This window comes from Clavelina lepadiformis, chromosome 2, assembly GCF_947623445.1.
Source record: "Clavelina lepadiformis chromosome 2, kaClaLepa1.1, whole genome shotgun sequence".
In the NCBI taxonomy this organism is placed as follows: domain Eukaryota; kingdom Metazoa; phylum Chordata; class Ascidiacea; order Aplousobranchia; family Clavelinidae; genus Clavelina; species Clavelina lepadiformis.
This window is the reverse complement of record NC_135241.1, coordinates 15,608,755-15,617,879: the sequence shown is the minus strand read 5'-3', so window position 1 is coordinate 15,617,879 and position 9,125 is coordinate 15,608,755.

Genomic DNA, 9,125 nt, shown 5'->3' with positions numbered 1-9,125 from the left:
TTTTCATTAACAGCATGAGCGACTTACTGAGTTCTGTCATGCTACAATGGATGGCTTAATGCAGTCATGAAATTTGAGTTGATTTTAGAAATAAGCATCTTTGTGATTTAATAGTACATAATTAAATTATTTTTACCTAAACCATTGTTACATTGAAACTGAGCCATGAGGACTTCAGTCAATTTTTACAAAGGGACTAAAGTCCCTTTGTAGAAAATAACATAAAAGACTTGATTTGAGTTGCTCCTAGTTGATTATATTTTAGTGTTATATAAATAGTAAAACAATTTTTTCTTTTGTCCAAACCATTGAGGTGTAACTTAAAATGAAGTTTGTTTGTCTACGAATGCATTCTGGGCTGCAAAACTGGGAAATTTTTCAAACATTTTAAATGTTTGTAGTTGACAGAAATAGTATTTTTGCTTTCTGTTTCACTTGGCTTCAGATATCAATCATCTGGATGCCATCTGCCCCATTGCAGTTTACGAGGAAGAGATAGAATCCACTTTACGTAAATCTATCAAAGCTCAGAAAAACAACAGCAGCTACAAAATCAATAGTTTGTGTATCACGGCGGTATATACGTAATTTGATCTCCAACAAGTGCCTAGATCACAAGATTACAAAATCGAGAAACAATGTAGGCTACTGTGGCGGCCGGGCCACCACATTGGATTATTTTCGTTTATTTGTTTAATTTAAATTCTTTCGTACTTTAAGTTTACGTTGTTTAGTACTGCTAACAAAGTTTTATCTGTTGGCCTGCAGGCAGCCACAGTGGTGATCCGACAAAGCTCGATTTTTTGTTTGGAGATCGATGAAGGAACGCCTACTTCTTTGCCGGTAACGTCACGGTTCGACATGGACTTGTAATGAAAAGTGGTATATGGTACCTTAACCTGTAAGGTTTACCCACTTCAATACAAAGTCTGTCTACTTGTATATATCTTAACAGTGAACTTGGATAGACTTCAGCAATAATAACACGGGAGAGACAACTGTATAATCTGATTATATTGAAGCTTCATTGAACGAATAAATCAAAATAGAACATTGTTACAGCAACAGCATAAAGACATGTTGCGGCGTTGAACATACGACTGATAAGTGATAATTCGTAATGCACGCACAGTAACAGGGAAGCAATCGATTACGTCACGCAGTGTTATGCTTCGCTGATTCGATAGATGAGAATTCTATGTCGTACACAATCTTATATTTCATTAATTCATATAATTATCACAGACTCGCCTTCTGCTTCGCCGGTATCGTCGCAGTCCAAAATCGACCTGTTTCGCTCAGCGCGGGATTTATATAGTGGAGTGCCCTGGGGCCCAACTTTGGTGGGGGCCCTATCATTTAAGCGCATACTTGCTAAGCTTAGTTCTATATACTCCCTCAAAACATTTTCTAATTGGTCTAAAGCTAGCTATTGTTACACTACGGTAAAGATTTGGGCAAAAACTTAAATAACAACATCGGCTTATAAATAAAAAAGTATCGGTAACTAGCAGCATGAAAGGAATCCACCATATACGCCTATAATCTTGCGACTACATGACCGAAATATTACGGGCAATAAATTGATTCTATGTGCCAACCTTGCCTGAAAGTAAAGATCAACTGCCAAGCATATGTTATTACCGTTGTTACGCAATTATTGTGATTATTTAGCGACAAAATAAACTTTGGCTCAAAAATCAAGAAATCCTTAAAAAAGTATTTTTCTTGTGTTTCAAACTGCAAAATCTTGAGTGGAAGATAACAAGCTTATTTTTTGAAGAAATCGTACTCCGTACTCACAACAATCAGGTCAACAAGCAGTGATATATTATGAATTGAACGTTGTTAAGTTCTGGTAATAAAATTTTATCAGTTTTTCATTTGTTGATTGTTCTGCTGAACACGTACAATGCTCAGATATACTTGTCCCGTTCAACCACATGTGCGCTGAAATCAGATATACGTTGTTTCGGGAATCTTCGTCTTGCAACTATATCACAAACAGCCGAAGTACTATTGATATGCTGAGATGTTCGATTCATGGGACTTTCTATTTAAATTTGTCTTTTTCGAGTATTCTATGGTATTTTGTTTGTCTCTTTATCTTCGAGATATCGAATTTTTGCCGTAAATTTAGACCGCATAAAGATTTAGCTCGGTGGTTCACTTCTGGTGCTACCAAAGCATTTATGGTCCACGTGTTTTTTTAAGCAAACCTATGTGAGCACCCTACTGTAGTTTTTACTCCAACAATCTGTTTATGAGATTACATTGCGACAAAATTCAAAGTTGTAACTCATTGCCTAAGGCAAGCTAAGGATTTCTTTTGTCGATTATATGAGAAAACAAAGGAAACAACCATCCTAACAAATTGTTGGGCAAAAAAAGTCATATTCATAATATTACTTACTGTAATTCTTTTGGTGCCAAAAAATTATAGGCAGTGCCGTGAAATACGAAAGTAGGCTTCCGTACAGTTTTTCCTGTGAATACTTCATACTACTGTGAATTTATATGTGATTCAGTTCGTGTAATTAAACTGAGTCATTGCAAAATATATTGTGACTACAATTTGAATGAAAAATATAAACGTCTTAAAATTTAATAAAATGTCATCAATTTCCTTTGTTTTATATGAAAAATTAAATGAGATAGGCAGGAAACGTCAAATCCAAGATTACCGAGATTTAGGCTGATAACTTGATAGTGCAAAAAATATAATCTTCAATATTGAAGAAAACAATTCTCTGTATATTACTAGCAAACATATTTTGAAAAAAAATTCTCTTAACTATCGCAATATTAAGGGATATTTTGATGTACCGGTATTCGAGGATTTTAATGGCGTAGAAGAAAAACATGGCCCACGAAGACAAGTCACTTGCTTTTTTTTGCGTTTGCAAGTTGCAATAGAGTACAAGTGCCCTTAGAGGTCATTTTACTTCCGCTATAGCTACTATATGTCCTCTTTTAGGAGGATCTGTCCTCTTTTCTAAAGAAAAATGAATTGTTCTTTGAGGACACTGAATAATGCCCAAATGTCTTCCTTTTTTGCATTTTGCGTTTTCTTGCTTATATTTTCAACAGATTTATATTTTTCTATGACTTTTCGACATGAGGCCTAAGTCAAGCCAAATGACTTTTTGGCAACAGCATGAGGTCTAATCATTTTTCTTATCATTGTTTTAATTTCGACAACCATAAAAGCTAAATAAAGCTAAGTAATAATGCCAAAGAGGAATACTGTGTTTTCTGTTGAACTGCGGCAGAAGTATTTTTGTTTCAGAAAAGGACGTAGTGATTTTAAAGCTGAATGCATTACTTGTGCATATGCGTATAATTATCCAAAAAGATATGATAGTTCTTTAAACGTAAAACTCTATTTGCATTGTACTTGCTGGTGAAATTTTCCTCTTTTTGGGCGATGAAAATATGGTAGGCCTAACTTCCGCGGACTCCTGGAAAATGCTTCACAGACAATCGACCCCCGTTGAGAATCACTGATTTACAGTAGCTGTTTTGCATCTTTGGGTTGGCTTGACAGCAATAGTTTCAAGTACAACTTATTACGTCACTAAGTGCATTATAGTTCCTTGGATGCAGTTATGTGTAAAGTCTGTAAGTTTTGTTGTTGTTTCCTAGCAGACTTGTGCACAGTAACTTGGAAATTGTTTTATCGTCTTAAAGTTATCCATTATATTATAAAAGTTAGTCTTGTGGAGCTACGATTTCAGCTATTGCTTTTATTATTTTAACTGTAGGTAAAAGTAATATAGACCTTGTAGTATAGACCTAGTAGTATAAACCTTAAAAGTAGTATTGTTGCGATGTTGAAAAAGACTTTCGTTTATACGACTTCATTAACCGACATCAGTGTGAAGCACTCTGCCCGCTGGGAAAGTATTTCGGAATAAACTGCAATTACCACTTGGATATTGGCGCACGCAAAAGGAAGGTTTTTGGATTAAAACCAAAATTTTAAAATGGTTTAAAAGTTTTGGATTAAATCTTAAAACCTTGTATTTGTTTATATTTGACAACCAAATTGACCATATAATCCAGCTCTGTCTAAGTGAAATGCTTTCTGGAATAAAGATGACGTCATTTTTTTAATGAGGGCCGCACATTGCATAACTTATTAGACTTGATTAAGTTTAACACAAAGCACTGTATAAGAGAGAATAATAATCAATTAATCATTTTTCTTGTTCTCTAAGTTGAGTAATGCTTGAGCACATTTTTATAACGACTCGCTTGCAGCTTCAACTCTAAAGAGTATCACGAACGCAAAGCCCACGTGACTGGATAATATTCGACATTTTTTAACATCTGGAAAGGTCCAAATTAGCTACGTCTCCTTAGGTGGAATTAGCGAGTGGTAGATAAGGTCAATTGCTACGTTATTCTAGAATCTGGATGGTAATGCTGCTTTCATTGGAGTGGTTATCATCAGGGCCGGATTTAGAGGAAGGCCTGGGCTTCACCAATTTTTTGGCTCGCTGCTTTTTGCCAAAAATATACAAAAAATACAGTGACGTATAAAGTAGAAATGTTCATCAAAGTTAAAGTTTTGTCTATTATTTTTTATTCTTTAGTTTTCCAAGTAGCCTAATGGAATTGCATCGAACGGCGCATCTAGGACGCGGTGAGCAGACGTGTGGATTTTAGAGACAGCTTTTTAAATTTTTTTCCCTGCTCTTTAACACAATAATTCAAAATATGATACTACTTGTTAACCTGATTGCCATAAGCACAGTTTGGAATATTCTCCGATTAATAAACTTTACATCTATCACTTACGATTTTACAGTTCAAAACAAAACAAAAATACTTTTTAAATGAAATTTTGCTTTTTGAGCCGAAAAGTTGGAGCCAAATATGTAAAAGTTTGTTTTGTCGCTATATAATCACAATACTTTTGCAGCAATAGTAACGACATAGGCCTACTTTTGGAAAAAGGCTTATACCCTCATTATTTTTAGCCAAGGGAGGCACTAGAATCCGTTTATTGCATATATTATTTCGGACTTGTAATCGCAAGATAAGCCTATGTATTCGATTCCTATGTAGTGATACTGGTTACCGGTATTTTGTTATATTTAAGCTGAAGCCGTTATTTGAGTTTTTGCCCACAAATCTTTACCGTAGTTTGACAACAGCCGGTTCTAGTCTATTATAAAATGTTTTGATGGAGTTTATAAAGCTGAACTTACATAACCACGAATTCGACCTCTAACTGGGCTGCATGCAGGTCGTAGGTAGGACCTATAGCTGGTATAAACGTTCATTTAACTAAACGTGTTGTATGTGCATACACGAAACACGTTCCGTGAAAACTTTTGCGAAAACGTTCCCGTGACATGAATTACAACAGCATAAAATGAAATAGTTTAACAATTTAAGTATTAAAAATCCTTGCACATACAAGGACTAACAGATAGGCGATATTTCCATGTAGCTTGTTTATTATTTGCAATCTACAACGTATAACAATTTCAGGTACTCTTGTGTTTAAAATGTGCAAGTTCTGTTTCGGGTTTGGTCAAATCCTGGACAGTGTTATTATTCTTGAACTACATAATACCGTTAATTTATTGTTCTCATATTTTAATGTTGGCCTAAATAGATTTAAAAATACCAGTGACAAATAAGTAACTTAAAGTATATTAAACAAAATTTTGACTCTCAAATATTTATGTTGCCCATAAAAAGTCATTGTCTCATCTTTGGAAAAGCAGACGTCGCCGAGTCAGTCATACAATAATTATTTATTACCCATTACATAAATAGTTTTCCGTACATAGCTTAGTCATCTTCTCTGCCTCACCGATTGTCTGCAATTTAAAACAGACCTCATTGAACAAACATGTGTATTGAGTACATTAATGTCTTTGTCTCCGTGCTAGTTCATAAAGCTTAAGCAGAAACTATAGGTCTATAGGATATTGTTTGATTACGCACCTTATTAGTTTCCAGACGGCTTTTTTGTCAGCCTTCTGTTATGTGCTAGTTCCATCGAAAACCTTTACAAACTAGTATTTCGACATCACGTTGGATAATACGTAACACAATATGCTTTTTAATTTAACTGGCGTCTTCCTGATGCGTATTGTCTTTGGAATGATTGCGTCATTGTAGAACAGAATGTGTAAACCAGCACCAGCAATGTAGATAAGACATCTGTAGATAAGCAAATGTTGGATAGATAAAGCAGGAGTGAAAGACCATACATTACATTGTTCTACAAAACCACAAGGCAATTGTTTTTGTGCGTTATCTTTAGTACCATGCCATGTGGAATACGAGGTTTCCGTCGGTGATCAACTGATCTTTTTTGTAATTAGTGACATATTGACATCATGGGTATCAATTCAAGACTTAAAAATTGTATTGTGCTAAGTGCTTCTAGTTCTATGTATAGATCTTCGCTCAGTGAGGTAAGCTAAAAGTTGAACCTATAACTAAGACAAAGTAAATGACACAAACAATTAAGGTGCAATGTATAGGCTACATTTTATGATGATACCTCTTGTGAAGTGGAATTTCCCGGACTATAGGTAGTGAGATACAGCCAGAACTGTGTACAAGTACTAATTTTATTACTCGAGTACAACTACTTAGTTTAAAAACTTTGTACAAGTATCAGGCCAAGTGGCAAGTACCAAGTATAGGCTACTCGAGTACTTCATTGTATTTTAAAAATTACGGTATAATTTTTTATTTTCTTCGTTCTTACACATAGTATGCCAAATAATAATTAATCAAAGCATTAGTAGTTAAAAAACATTACGGTCACACTGTATTATTGCACTTATAGTTTGATAAACCTGTTTAAGAAAGATTAATAGGCAGTAAAAAAATTATTAACTATAAAATTGATAAACAAGTACCAATTCAAGTCATTTTAAGTACGATTTAGTACTGGAAAATTAGTACAGTACTTGATTACCACAAAAATAGAACTCGAGTCAAGTACTTCGCTCGAGTGAAGCAGTTCTGGATACAGCTCATGGTAAGTACTTACTACGGTTTTTAAGTCAGTGTTTCTTAACATGGTAAAATTTTGGTGAAGTGTGTGAACTCAAGTTTAACAAACAAATATATGTAATCACTTTTTGCAACCTTCATTTCGAAATTGAATGGAACGAAAATGCAAGTATATCTGTTCAATACTGCACTAAGAAGGAGGGCAACGCAACACCCGCATGAACCCAAGTGTTTTAAGTTTTTTCATGAACCGAATGTGTGGGGCCATAGCCTTTTTTGCATGTTCATTCCTTTCCGTTCATCGCAATCCCTTCTTTGTGACCACTTTTCGGTTATAAAGTTATAATATAACGTGCGGCGTACAAAAAGCGAGTGTATGGCGTTTCAAATCATTTTATACGACGTTTCTAAACTGTGCATCATAAATTGCTAGCTTTCATACGTTTGAATATGGCAGGGCTTCTCAAACTATGGGTCGCGACCCCAAATGGCGTCGCGTAATGAAATTTTGGGGTCGTAATGAAATATTTTAATTTAGTCTAGTGCCGGTAGGTTGTAGTCTTGCCATGATGTCAATCTGAAGTGGCCAAGTTTTTCAAAAAATCACATGGAAATGACTGCATTTTAGGGCCGTTATGTAAGCGGTCCTTGATGACTTTACAACCAGCCCGGCCTGTGCACATGGAAAAAGGCTATTAAATATTTTTATTGTCATGTTAATAGGCTATCCATTTCCAAGAAATGTGTTTTTTAAGGATTGACCGCAACCGTTGGTGTGAAATGTCGAACGATAAAATATAACCAATCGTAACAATTGATGCATTGTTACGCTATGATTGCTGTAACGTGCTGACCAAAAGTAACCTTACCGCTCGCATTACGATTTCAGAGAAGGAACCTAGGCTAAAGTTTAAAGCAGTTTTTAATGTCATGTTTTTAATGTCACTCATTAACGTGAATGTCCCCATAATGGAGTCGCATAGAAATATCTTTTTCAAATTGGGGTCGCAGAACAAAAAAGTTTGAGAAGCCCTGGAATATGGGAATACATTTCGTTTCGAGACGTTCCAAAACTGTTTTTGAGGCATAAAAATCCCGACTTTTGCACTTTGCGCATTTTGGGCGAGGTCCGAGGTATTAAATGCAATTCTAAATACGCCACTGATGGTGGTGATGATGGCGGAGGGACAACTTTTACAAACGAGTGCCTGCGTCCTACGAGCTTACACATTTTATTTTCCGTTTATTGATAAGCCAATTATATGTGAAGGAAATATTAAAGAAATTACACCGCGCGGGAGACAAAGATAACTGATGATTAAATTATATCCATGTTATAATAGAAAACCACACGCATTGAAACAAATAAGTCGATAAATTACTGACGATCTTCGGAAGGAAAAGCAAGTGTAGATTATATAACAGAGGGTGATTTGTCAGGGAACCTTCATTATTTTTACATTAATTATAGTGATAGGCTACACGGTAAAGTAATGGACGTCAACTGTAGCATCCGATAGGTCTTAAGCAAATTAAGACGATGTGTTGGTCGTTGTTTCATCTTTCTTGTCCACCGCATACATGTCATTCGCGATTTATGCTATCCCAAACATTTCGTGTCGTCTTGAAATATTTTACGCTGACACTATATTGGTTTTGTGGTACATCTTCTTTATAACTCAAAAAATTTGAACAGTAGATTTATGCATCACCGCATCGCAACCCGCAGGTCAAACACCCTGTATTTAGACTCAGGCAAACAAGTGCCATTAATATTACTTTCACTTTGATTTTTCGCACGTCTCATGCGCACCATGTCAAACCATAAGACTAGAAAAATATTTGTTTGATTTGTTTTGGTCCACTTCCCTGTGATCTATTTACTTAATAACAGACGTTTACCTTTGCTATAACGTGGCACGTATTTTTTTAGCTCATTTGTTATATTTTGTAACACTATTTGATGGTTACATAACAGGTATAGCCTACCACGAAGATTAATCTTTTTATAGGCTTTACTCAAAAGAAAGTAGTGGAACAAGTGTTACGTAACATTTCATGCTTTTCCCGTCATTATAACAAGGAGATTAAGGTTTTACGATGTTGTTAAAGTCAACAAAGGAAGTTTATAGTGA